This window comes from Dermochelys coriacea, chromosome 4 (assembly GCF_009764565.3).
Source record: "Dermochelys coriacea isolate rDerCor1 chromosome 4, rDerCor1.pri.v4, whole genome shotgun sequence".
In the NCBI taxonomy this organism is placed as follows: Eukaryota; Metazoa; Chordata; order Testudines; family Dermochelyidae; genus Dermochelys; species Dermochelys coriacea.
In genome coordinates, this window is record NC_050071.1 from 139,498,763 (window position 1) to 139,512,495 (window position 13,733).

At 48.9% G+C, this 13,733-nt stretch overlaps 1 long non-coding RNA gene across 4 annotated transcripts in view; it reads right to left on the minus strand.

Moving 5' to 3' along the window:
- Positions 1-3,677: 3,677 nt before the first annotated feature.
- LOC122459762 overlaps positions 3,678-13,733 on the minus strand; it is a 29,235-nt gene continuing 19,179 nt past the window's right edge. For all 4 annotated transcript variants that reach the window (XR_006280647.1, XR_006280649.1, XR_006280648.1 and 1 more), the window contains one exon: positions 3,678-4,745. This is a non-coding gene — a long non-coding RNA (uncharacterized LOC122459762). The remainder of the gene's footprint in view (positions 4,746-13,733) is intronic.

Below are 13,733 nucleotides of genomic sequence, written 5' to 3' on the forward strand. Positions count from 1 at the left end.
CAGCAGTGGAGAAAGAAGGACCTAGCTGCCATGTAGAGACAGGGGTACCTCAGATAGAGCAGTACTGGGAAAGGGCAGGCTGAGCTGGGGAGCTCTGGCCTGAGGCCCTCCCAGGCTGAGGCCTTGCGACAAAGGCCTGAGGAGGTACTAGGGCTGCAGGGAGGCAGCAAGGGCAAGAAAAGGCAGCAGGTCCAACCCCCTTGCCAGTGATGAGCGGCCATTGCAGACTGAAGTTTGCCCAAGAGAAGGGGCTAGATGACGACTGGCAGTAGCCACTGAGGCAAGGTGGGTATAGGGGGTTGGGGTTCCCTTGGGAGGGGAGACCCAGAGTGTGGGGACACTGCCATGGGGCAGCACCCCAAGGTAAGGGGCACCGTGGTCCAGGAGGGACTCGGGGCCTGAACTGGCGGAGATAAAGGGACTGCAGAGGGGCAGGTAAGGGCAGGGGGGAAACTGGCCAGAGGTGGGCGCTCCTGAGCTAATTCCCAGACTGAGCAGCAGGAGGCGCTGTGCCGGTGAGCCCCACCTGCTGCAGTCACTACCTGGTTTCCCTTTGCAGGGGTTACCCAAAGTCCTTCCATGCAAACCGTTTCGGACAGTCTGCTCCGGCACTGTCCTGATGGTGCCACTTCCCCAGTGGCCTGTAGGGGAACCCGGACTCGCCCACTACTCCAAGTTCCAATCCAGGGCCCCTCAGCTCAGCAGTTCTGGGCTCTACCCACTGATCTCTCACTGCACCTTCTCTGGACTGCTTCCTGCAGCCTTTCCCAGCATCCCCTCTCTGTTGCCAGCTTCCTGGTGTAATAGGGCCTGCCTGTTCCAGCCCAGCTGAGCCTGCTTTCCATCAATTCCCTGTTCCCTGCTGCAGCCTGTGGAGTGATTAGCCTGTCTAGCTGCCTTAACCCCTTCCAGGCTTGTGTGGGGTGGACACCTCATCACAAGATGTAATACTTGGTTTCACTCAGACCAAAGCTACACGGGAATCAGAATGATTGACCATGGAGTTTCCAATAACCCACGCAACATTGCCATTGATTGCAGGTTTCATAAGCTGCTCTGGGAAGCTTTACTGAAGTATTCCTCAAAAGTCCAAAATGACCGATTAGCTGGTGCAGGGATTGCATAACCGGAACCTATCAGGAAAAAGCATTTTGCAGAAAAATATAAAATAACTCCACTGTGTCAGCAATGTAACAGACAAGTTACAGATACAATACATGCTGAGGGTGAAATCCTGGTCCCCACTAAAATCAATGGGAATTTTGCCATTGACTTCAATGGGGCTGAGATTTCACCCTTCAAGGGTTGTCTTCTGTGTGTTCAGGGTTCAAGCTGAGCTGGTATTGCTGACATGACCCATCAGGGCTTCTGGTCATTGTACTAATGCAATTTGCAGCCTCTGGGGGCTTCAGCTGCTGTCCCTCGGGGTTCTAGTCAGTGAAAGAACAAAAACAACCCGCAGGGATGGCAAGGAGGCTCTAGAAAGAGAGGGAAGTGCTATGTGCCAGCATACCAAAGAGAAGGAAAGGATTCAGCAGAGAATAGTGGTAGAGTTGGGAGTAGAGTATAACTGAAACATCTTTAATGAACGCAAATATCTGCAAGGCACTACACTTGCTAGAGCTGGCTACCAAAACCTCCTGATTTAAAGGCAGAAATCACACAGGAAACAGCATCCCTTCCTGCTACACCACCATACTGTCATTATGACACTTATCCTGCCTCCCCAAGTAGCATGAGCATCCTTTGGTCCCATTCAAGCTCCACTGACAGTAGCTTTGCCGCTGGAATAGCTATAGTGTAGACATATCCTCAGAAATAAAAAAATATATTAAATAAAACAGACTGAACAAACTCCAGTAATAGTTCTGTTGCTATTTGGGACCTACAGTGTCATCTTTGGTGAAATCTAAACCAATTGTCTGGTGTATTTATGGGCGTTTTACAGACTCTGGAAGGTTAACTTAGTGATTAAATACATTTTAGTGAGATTTTTTTAGATTAATAGATTTGTTGAACTATTATTTGGTAAATATCCCATGGACACAAACTAATCTTTCATTTTCGAATCATTTTTACATTTCTACCCTGACTGGGGTCCACAAAAGATGATTTGGTAAATTCTCCTATTAAAAACAAAGTGTAAAACGGGGGGGGGGAAAAAACCCTAAACCAAATACCACCCTGGCGCTAGTGCAGTTTGAATATACTCTGGCTGTTTTAAGGGGAGTTTTTCTAAGGCCCAAGGCAGCTAGGCAGCTCCCACTCTTTGAAGAACAAAGAACTGTTCATTTCTCTTTGCTGTATTGAGGTGGTCCAGAAGCATTCAGTTGGCTTCAGAAAATCAAACCGTTTACTGACTCACAGCAGTCTGATTTACTAGCTCTGATGCCACCCAAAACCTCACCATTCAAGAACATGTTAGCAATCTTCTAACCCGCTGAATATCCCATGACCGTCACTGAGAGGATGCACATTATAAGGGCCTTTCTCAAAGCTCTGCAAGAGAGCCGCTCAGAGCTTCGACTTGGGCACAAAGAGCTAAACTATAACCTATGATTGGAAAAACAGAGTCACAACTGTCCGCTTTTCACAGTCTAGTTAACCTTTTAACATACAAGCCAGAGCAGATTCTTTGAAGCTGCTATGGTCTGTTGTATAAACACATTTAGAGAACCAGAATAGTCTTTGACATGCCTCCACTGACTGATTACTCTTCATACACCAAAATGTCATCCACGCTTCAACATCCTCTTGAAACATTTCAAATAAATCATTGCACTCAGAGCATAACAGAACAGCTTGCCTAAAACCACTTGGGAATCAAAGGCAGTTTTGAGCATTAAAATAGCATGTGAAACTAGCAAACTTTGGGATTTCTGTAATCAGGAAATAAAGTTCCAATTAAAAAAGTACATAGATGGATGGGAAAAAATGCTCTTTGGCTAAGACCTTATTTGCAAAGCTTCAGCATGGGGCAACTTTCACGAACCCCTGACAAATGATACTGAAATACAAGCATCAAGGTAAAAGGGATATAAAGCTTATACTAACATTCAGAAATGTAGCTCTAAAATTGAAATTAAACTGCTCTTGCAAGGAAATTAATGTGATCATTTAAGAGCTGATCCTGCAGTAAGCCCCATGCAGAAGGACCCAGTACATCTGCCTGGATTTGGGGAGGCTCCCTGCAGGCAAAGGTCTTCCCTGCCATTGCAGGATCAGGGCCATACAATGTCTTTGTCACAGGGCAGCCTGGGCCCTTTAAGAGGGAAATGCACCAGCCCAGCTGTGCCTTATTAACAGCCTTGATAGGATAGAGGACAGATATTCCCTTTCAAGAGCCAGAGGGGAACAGGAACAAGGTAGAGGAATCTGTGGCAACGAGAAGGAGCAAGAGGCTTCAGGAAACCTTCACTGGGAGAATGGTTGGTGTCTGGAAACCAGAAGACTGAGCTCCAGCTAGAAAGAACTGGGAGTTGTAGCAGCCAGGGACAGAAGAGCTCCAGGTGTGATAGAAGACATCACTGTTGAGCAGGTTGCTGTGATGGACTTTATTTTGGGACCCTGAGGATTGGTTTTGAACATCTTCGGTTATTAAACCGGCCTCAAGCAGGGAGGGTGTTTAGTTGCAAGAGAGACTGTGTGTAGTTCCTAAGGGGCCCTGGGGACAGGAAACAGAGCCATCCTTGGCCACGAGGGGGCACATGGGATGCAGTTGCCCCGTTACAGACTTGTAGAAACTGCAGTAGAATGTTTCTTACGTGCAATGAGCCAAGTGCATTTTGTTCTGAGCTTGCAGTTTCCAGTTTGTTACATACCCAAAAGATCCAGTCAGTATAAACAGAGCATGTAGATTAACATCACACTTCCACATGATAGTATAATTAAACCTCCTACCAGCCCCCAGATATAGTACTGGCAACCTCAAAGGTTCAGAAACCATGAGTCAGAACCTCCAAAAATCATAAGATCTTTTTAATGAAGCTTATATTGTGTTTCTTTGGTCTTGTGATTACTGAATACCCCTCCCCCATCCCTAAGGCGCGTGAGACAATTAGTGTCGCCAACTCTCCCAGCTTTAGTGGGTAAGGTCAGTTTGGATCCCCTTACAGACGTTCTCACCCTGCCACATCTGCCCAGCAACTAATGCTGCCCCATTAATCTTTAAATCAATCCTCTGCTCCTGGTGCTTGCACCAGTTCTGCCCCCGGGGCCATCCAGCCTCCATGGCAATTCTGCCCACACTTCAATTCAGGCCCCCTTCCCACACCTAGCCTCATCTCCAGTTATTCATCTCCCTCTCCCAAGCCTAGGGGGCTGCTGTGGGGTCCCCTCTGCCTTTTCCAGGCTGGGGGCGGGGGGAGATCCTGTGGCTCTTCACCCTCCTCTGCTCCCCTTTCCAGGCCAGGTACTGTAGGGGGGAAGGAAGTATCGAGGAGCCATCCTGTTGCTCACTGGAAGGGAGGAGGGAGTGGAGTTGCTCTGAGCTGCGTGGGGGGTGGGGGGGCTCTTTCTGCTCCCTCCTTCCTGCTACGAGAACAGTGTTGGGTCCCGAGGGTGGGGGGGGGAGGGTGGAGAGACCTTGGCTTGATTCCTGCAGCAGCTTTAATTGGCGTCTCTTCCCCAGGAGGCGGGCAAGTGGGGCAGGCAGCCAATCGAAGGAGGCATTCTTCTGGACAGTACAGAAATTCTCAAGAGGGATGGAGCTTCCCGTATCACAGTCAAGCTGGCTTCAGCCCCAGCTGAAATCCAGACATGGGGGGGGGGGAATAAATAAATCACAAGAATTGATAACACTGCAGCTATAAGCAGACTTTGGTACCTGGGGACCGACTCTGCAAGCCCTCCTGTTGGGAGTTCTGTGCTCGGAGGGTCAAACCCACCCCTGTGCACAGAGCCAGCATGAGTCCTAGGGCCATTTCAGTCCTGAGAACTTTGAAAAAAGAATATGCAAAAAACCGGTCCCACCTCAACATATCCACCCCCCCGACACACACACACGCACAGGTGTAGGTAAAGTCAGAACTGCTGACTTTTTTGACAAAACTACGTTGTTAGAGGTTTTTTTACTCCTGTTAGCCCTGCAGTGTAGCTAAGGCTTAGACTATATTTAAAAGTTTTTTGTTTTTTTTTTCCAGCATAGCTAGGTCAGTTCAGGATGTGATTTCCCCACCCCCACAGCATAGCTGTGCCCACGAAAGCCCTTGTGTTGATGAAGTTACACTGAGGTGTTTTTTTCCAATACAGCTCATTTTGTTCTGGAAACCTGTACAAGCTATCCCAGCCAAAGGACTCTTTTGCTGATATAAACTGTCTGACAAAGTGGGACTCTGCTGTAATTTTATGAATAAGATGCATGGCAGGGAGTTACTTGAGTAGGGATTGCTACCCAATGGGTGCAAAAGTGCTAAAGCTTTGGGCAGAACAGGAGATATGAGGTGTGGGGTCACATAACTCTTTGGGGAGGTATGAAAAGATCATGAAGGACTGGCTGAAACTGACCCCATATCAATGCAGGATCCGGAAAGACAGTGGGAATCCCAAGGAATGAACAACTGGCACCTATCAATGGGAAATTCCAGCACAAAGGACATGTGAATTTTGCAGGAGGAGGAAGACAGAGGACCAAGAGATGACAGGAGGCTGGCCTTCAGAGAGACACGGGGCTCTCACCTGGGACCGACAAAGGGCGAGAGAGCAGAAATGGATTCCACAGCAGTGTGACTGGATGATTGGGCTGGCTTGGCCAGAGCGGACCATGTCTTAACCATTGCTTCTCCTAGCTACCGTAAGGACTTCCTGAAGCTATGCTCCAGCTGCCTAATAAATCCGGCTCTGTTTTGAAAAGGTTACCTGGTGTCACTGCAAATATGCCGAGGTGCATTGGTCCTTGAACTGCGAAAAGTCTCTGACCAGGAGTCTGTCTCAGCTGGACCCGTGGGGCAGAGCTCCTGTGTGAAATAGGAGTGCTGGAGTCCAGCATCATAAGCAATGAGACTACATGGCCTCCCCTTAAGGAACAGTGGGACCCCTTGCGGGGCCTGGCACACTGCAGGGGTCCTCCAAGCGACTGTATAAAAGCAGTCCTGTGGATCCGTGACCAGCTGCATTGACACAGGAAATTTTGCTGGTATAGCTGTTCCGGCAAACCTTTTAAATCTAGACAAAGCCCTGGGGACAGGGAACTGGCATTTCTTTTCTGTCTTCTCTCTTCAGATCCATTTGGGCAACCCCCCATACAAAGCAATGGGGGTGCACCAATGCCACTGGGCTGAAAACTTGGCCTGCAGAATCTTTACCACTTGCTGTTGCCCAAAGAGGAAATAAGCCAGCTCAACTGTCAACTCGTGTTGCATTTGCAGGGTTAGCAGTCGGCAGCAGAAACCTTCTTTTTCTTTCAGAGTAGCAGCCGTGTTAGTCTGTATTCGCAAAAAGAAAAGGAGTACTTGTGGCACCTTAGAGACTAACAAATTTATTTGAGCATAAGCTTTCGTGAGCTTATGCTCAAATAAATTTTTTAGTCTCTAAGTGCCACAAGTACTCCTTTTCTTCTTTTACTTGCAGGCTGAGCCCATTTGATGTGGTCACTGAGAAGCAACGAGCGTGGCACCCCACAGGGCCATCTTGACAATCCGTATCCAGAAAATGTAAAAAAGCAAAAATGTCTCCAGTGTGCTAACACTGGCTCTGTGCAAACAGCCCAGGGGAGAAAGGGCAAGACCGCCCATGGTGCTAGCTAACAGCAGAGGCTTTGCAAAGGAGTGGAGTTCCATGGGTGATACCCTTTCGGGGAGGAGGTGGAGGAACACCATTCAGTCCATGCCACTTGAACTCATTGGTAAAGATCCTCCAGAGCAGAGTCCCCAACCCCTCCACAAGTCTTGATGCTCTCCAGAGTCAGGTCCTTTGCCCATTATTCTGAGCAGAGAAGAACCGGTTCCCCGACTCCCTGCAAAAGCTGGTGTTGTTCAGAGGAACTGGGTCTCCCACTCCACTGTTATGAGGGCTGGCACTGTCCAGAGGAGTCCCGTTCCACCCCTGTGCTCCCCCACTGCTCCCCACCCAGAATCGTACCTGACTGGAGAAGCCCAGTCCTTCTCACATGCACGCACTCACAGCTCTCCTGCTTAAGCCGGCAGGTTCCTCTGCCCCCCACGCACATTCTGCTCTCCAGCTCACCTGAAGCAGGTCCCCGCAGTGCTGACACAGGTCCCACACTCAGCGAGCCTGGCAGTTGCACTGTCCACGCTCCAACTGTCACTGCCTGCCATCCAGACCCTGCTTCTCGCATTCCCTCTCCTCAGCCACCAGCTCCGGTGCTGGCACCAACAGGCCTAGGAGCAGATTAGCCACTGCTGAGGAGGGCCATCTGCCCTGACATCTTCCAGACCTCATCTCCCTTCTCCTGGAGTCTGCCTCCTTCAGTCTGTAGCCACCTGCCTGTATCTACTCCTCAGATGCCTCAAGCACCTGTTATGCTTCTCCTCATGAAACAGATCAGCGACTGAGTGAGGAACAAGTCTAAGATGAGTGTTTTCTTCCTACCCACTCTCCAAACTGCCATTACTGCTAAGGATGCTTTGTCTCTAACCCGATTCTGTCCTGCTGAGCCAAGGAGATCCAAGTGCCAAGAGGAACCCCACAGTGGTACCCTGGGAGCCATTATGGGCCATGGGACATTTGCAAGACAGCTGCAATGGGATTGCAAAATAATAAAGGTGGGGAGTAGACTGGAATGAACTAACGTGCCCAGGAATTCGATTACAGATATAGCAACATTTTTCCAACAAATAGTTTGGTCGACAAAATTAGTCACAAATCTGACCCAACTGATTTCAGCCATTTACAAAACAGCCCGAAGCAGAGGAGGTGAAGGAAGTAGTGGTGGTGATGGTGCAGTTTTTCTGACACTCCAAAAATAAACTTTAGCCCAGGGCTTAGTGCACCTGAGAGGTGGGAAACCCAGGTTCAAATCCCCACCTTGGCCCAGACCTCCAATGGATTTTTTTTGATTCACCAAAAATTGTCCGATTTGGTTTGACCAAAACTGTGTTGTTGTTTTTTTCTTTCTTTTTCAGACCCGCCACTGAACTGAAAAATCAATTATTAGCCCAGCTCTAATTACAACCTTCTACTTCATATGCAGGAGTATCATGTCTCTCAGCGAGATACCACAGGAAGCCTGGATTTCCAGGGCCTGCTGAGCCATGCTGGCTGTGTCCTCTCCATCCTCTGCGGGGGATGGCTGCTTGACAGCATAGGTCATCATGAAGCTCAGGAGTGATAAAGTTTCTGTACTCCTGAGAGCCCCTTAGTTCTGGACCCTTCTAGGGATGATGGAGATGCACAGATAAGAGGGCACCTCACTACTCAGGGTGGACAGATGTTAGTCATGACACTGAATAGGACCCAGGCCTACCCGCTACTCTGGATCCCAACCCAGGGACCTCTAGTGGCAGCCTCTTTCTGCCCTCCCTCTCTCCGCTTGTCTATCTATCTTTCCCAGGCCACTTCCCCTTTGGTCCTTGCACCTTCTCAACCCTTTTTAGCAGGGGCACAGCCTGGCAGGTAACAGGCCGGAGCTCTCCTCTGCTCCCCCAAGCCTGCCCGGCACTGCTCTGTCCAAGCTGCTACCCTCAGGAGCCAGTCCTCCTCCCTTGCTAGTCAGGGACAGACTGCCCTCTCCTCTCTGCTGCAGCCTTTATATAGGGTTCAGTCTGGCCCTGATTAGCTCCCCCCAGGCCCTTGCTGTTTGGCTGCTGGTCTGCATAGCCTCTCTGGCCTGTTCCAGCCCTTTTTCTCATGGAGTGGGGCAGCCACCCCACTACAGGCAATGATAACTTGTTTGTATCAGGGTATAAAGATGCATCGCAGAGGGAGTATCTTTGTCCGGCCTAGGGAGGAAGAGAAAGTCCCGCCACTCACTGAGCTGGTCCATTGTTACAGACACACATGTATTAGTGGTCCAGTAGAGTCTGCTGGATACCTAGTCCTGTGCTTCATCAACAATAAACCTGGCTAAGTGCCTTCATCCTTTAATGGATCTTGTGGTCATTGGATGGTCCGCCCGAGGTCTGCCGTGCCAGCTGCCTGTGCAGGGTGGGAGCGGCACACAGAGGGAACACACACACGCAGCCAAACACTCTTCTCAGGGCACCCAGAACCATAAGCCACTATTTTACCTCTGTGCCTCAGCTAGGGAGAACTTTGCAGCTCACTTCCACACCCGCCTGTCCGCTTCACCATCAAACTCCTCGAGACTCTGCCAGTCTGAACTGTGCCTTGCAGGTAACCATCAGTGAACGTCAGTGCCCCAGAGACATCTCTCTGCAGCATCCAATCCCTCTCACTGGACACTCACAGAAATGATTAAGTTCACTGCCTCCAAAGAGACCGTGCACCCGCCTCCACACCCCACGTCTGTTAGCTTAGCTAAGGCCTCACCCTTTTCTTCAATATAACAGCACTGAGATGGTTTATAGTAAAGGTAAGAATACATTTATTAATAAACAAGATAGATTTAAGTGATACTAAGCAAGAGTAACACACAGAAGTGGTTACAAATACAACAAAAACAATATGCTTCCTACTGACTAAAAGTTAAACTTTGCCAAGTCAGTCTTGGCCTAACCAGTGTTCTCCCTTGCATCAAACTACCGGCATCTCTAGCCCTTCTTGTCAGAGGATCCAACGTTCCCAGAATCAGAGGGTGCTACCCCCTGTAGCCCCTGAGCAATAGATAACTAGAATATCTTTTTTGCTTCCCTTATATTTCCCACAGTCCATTGTCTTTGCCTCAAGAGCCAGGAAGACCTGAGGAAGACTACAGGTTCTTTTGTTGCTGCCTAGGCCAGCACCCTTTGTTCCTGTGAGGCTGGGCTGGGTTTGTCCCATACCTGCCCTGATGAGGTATGAATTGCCCCTCTGCTTCTGGAGAGTTTTTGTTTGGGCTTGCTTTAAGCCATGAGGATACATTTTCAGCCTCGTAACTACATAAATGAAATTATAACCTATAACATTACTGTAACAGGTTTCAGAGTAGCAGCCGTGTTAGTCTGTATTCTCAAAAAGAAAAGGAGTACTTGTGGCACCTTAGAGACTAACAAATTTATTAGAGCATAAGCTTTCGTGAGCTACAGCTCACTTCATCGGATGCATCCGATGAAGTGAGCTGTAGCTCACGAAAGCTTATGCTCTAATAAATTTGTTAGTCTCTAAGGTGCCACAAGTACTCCTTTTCTTTTTGAGATTACTGTAACAATCACTATAACAACCATGCTCATGCTACAGTGGGCTTTTGAATGGGGGTGGAGAGGGGGTGTTCAGTGCACCAGGCCCCACATGAACCTGATGACTATTTTATAGCAGCCTTCAACTACCTAAAGGGGGGTTCCAAAGAGGATGGAACTAGGCTGTTCTCAGTGGTGGCAGATGACTGAACAAGGAGCAATGGTCTCAAGTTGCAGTGTGGGAGGTCTAGGAATAAACAAGATAGATTTAAGTGATACTAAGCAAGAGTAACACACAGAAGTGGTTACAAATACAACAAAAACAATATGCTTCCTACTGACTAAAAGTTAAACTTTGCCAGGTAAAACATTCCAGTGCTTCACCACCCTCTGAGTGAAATAGCGTTTCCTAATATCCAACCTAGACCTCCCACACTGCAACTTGAGACCATTGCTCCTTGTTCAGTCATCTGCCACCACTGAGAACAGCCTAGTTCCATCCTCTTTGGAACCCCCCTTCAGGTAGTTGAAGGCTGCTATAAAATTCCCCCTCACTCTTCTCTTCTGCAGACTAAACATATCCAGTTCCCTCATAATTGTAAAATAGGAGAGTTTAGTTACGAGGATTCAAATTTGAAACTTCTCCCTTGACATTCAAAGGATTTCAGGTGAATTTTGAATCTTCTTTAGATAGATTCCAGCACATAACTGGGAGCTGTTTGTATACACACCTGATCCTTGTAAGCCAGTGTGCGCACATTAGACTTACAACTATTCATGGTACCCACAAGCAGCTATCACCTTGTACACATCCTGCCAGGCAATTCTTATCCAGTGTCATGCCTAAGCATGTGAAATTATTTTGTGTGAGATGTAGCTATACCACCACACATCTGAGCAATACTGACTGGTATTCATAGAATCATAAACTCATAGAAAATTAGGGCTGGATGAGACCTTAGGAGGTCATCTAAACCAACCCCCTGCTCAAAGCAGGACCAACACCAACTAAATCATCCCAGCCAGGTCTTTGTCAAGCCGGGCCTTAAAAAGCTCTAAGGATGGAAATTCCACCACCTACCTAGGTAAAACATTCCAGTGCTTCACCACCCTCTGAGTGAAATAGTGTTTCCTAATATCCAACCTAGACCTCCCACACTGCAACTTGAGACCATTGCTCCTTGTTCAGTCATCTGCCACCACTGAGAACAGCCTAGTTCCATCCTCTTTGGAACCCCCCTTCAGGTAGTTGAAGGCTGCTATAAAATTCCCCCTCACTCTTCTCTTCTGCAGACTAAACATATCCAGTTCCCTCAGCCTCTCCTCGTGAGTCATGTGCCTTAGCCCCCTAATCATTTATGTTGTCATCATGAGCCTTCTGAAGACACCCAACATGACAAACTTTGCATTGGCTACCACACAATCATTTTATAGAGATGAACATGGGAGTGCAGGGTGTTCCCCTGAGGTACAGAGCATCACAGCTCCTCCAACACCTTTTTAAGAACATTTCAAGCACACGAACATAACTCTTTACATTCAGCCCATACATACATCATGCAATGATATTTATGACCAGCATGTCCCCAGTTTTTATACCACCTTAAGGCACTGTTGAGCTAAATATTCTGACAACAGTGTGTTGAGCATGTCAGGCCCGATGAGAGTTACAGTGTAACTCCTGGCCCTCTGCCACTTGGCATTGAGGGGCTCCTAGTGTCACAGGGTGAGGAGGACAGTGTAAAATCCTGTATAGAACAGGACCTCTTTCCCTGTGGGCATGATTTCTGAGAGAGTAGAAGTCAAGAGGCATGGTGTTTCCTCTGCCATAGTGCCTACTAGTCTTGCTTGTCAAGCATTGCTAGGCCAGCCATGAGCCAAGCCTTCCACTTCTCTGCTAAGTTCGTTTCATCCTCTACTGCCTTTGTCTGTTTTGTCTGCTTGCAGCATCCCTGTCTGACACCTGGATAGTGAGCTCTCTGGGGCCTGAGCTGTCTTCTTTGTGATGTGTCTGTCCAGTGCTTAGGCTGTACTGTAAGAACAATGAACACTATTAAGAAGAAGTCAGAAGACATTTCTGAGAAGGTGTTTCAGCTCCTCATAGTCTACCAGAAGGTCAGACAGATTCATGCAGACTTGGCCAGAAGAAGTTCACAGTCTAGTACAAAAGAATTAGACATGGATATTGCTATTCATTTTCTTCACCTGCCAAACTCTCAGTTTTAGGTGTCTTTCCTCAGAGTTCATCAGGCAGCTAGCTTGGCCTTTCACGGACACCTTGTAGGCAGGGCATTTTCTCCGCAGCTTCTAGTCATCAGGTTCATGTGGGGCCTGGTGCACTGAACACCCCCTCTCCACCCCCATTCAAAAGCCCACTGTAGCATGAGATATTATTTTGACTGAGCCAATGAGCTTTTCTTTTAAGCCATTCCAGAACAGTTTGCACATGTACTTTTGTTTGTTTTTTCCCATGAATTAACACATTCCTGGTAGCAGAGATGCAGTTGGAGGTGCTAGTGTCTGACATACTTTATGCATGGCATAAGGGGCTCAGACAGCATGGTGATGACAGCAGTAGATGGCCAGACAGATATGCCAAGAAGCAGACTGCAGGCAATTTTGGTCCGCAGCTCTGCATGGTAAGCCCGCAAAGCCTATGATCTTTATCATCACTCTGACACGGGTGAATGATGCAGTGGCGCTCAAACATTTTTAGTATTGGGGGTGCTGAAAGCCAGCCCCCTTACCCTTGTTCATGCCCAAGCCCCAGTTGAGGCTGGGAGCAGGGCTGTGTCTCCAGGAGAGGGGGACCTGAACAGGGGTAAGGAGGCTAAGGATGTGGTCTCAGCTGGGGGCGAGTGTGGGGCCAAGAATGGAGCCCCGGGCAGGAGCCAGCAGCTGGATCCCCACATGCAGGGCCAGGAGCAGAGCCCCCTTACCGGGAGTGGGACCAGTTGCCGGGGAGCAGGGCCGCCGGCCAGGGCCCCAGGAACAGAGCCCTGGTGTGGGGCCGGGAGTGGGGAGCAGAGTGCGGGGTGTGGACCCAGTGGCTGGGGACTAGGGCTGGCAGCTGGGACAGGGAGTGGAGTGCGGGGCATGGACCCAGCGGCTGGGTAGCAGGGCCGGTGCCCGGGACCAGAGCCATGGGCAGGGGGTGGAAGGCTAGGTGGAAGGCCGGGAGCAGGGTCCTGGGCTCAGAGCCAGTGGCCCCACATAAAACCTGGAGGTGCTGCATCACCCCCTGCACCCCTACTTCTCTGGAATGATGAGCCTCTCTGGAGTTCTGGATGAATTAGCAATTTTATTCCCCCAGCCATTTAAAAAGATCAATTTGTTTGAAGCGCATTGTGGCTCCCATTGTAAATTTGTGCCTCCTCTAGGCAACTCCTCACAAGGCTGACTTCTGGGGAGGAGGGTTCCCACTGAGTAAGTTATTTCTGCTCTGCTTTAGCTTCTGGCAATAGTGACAGGCGGTTTCTCGGAGAAAACAGAAGACACGCA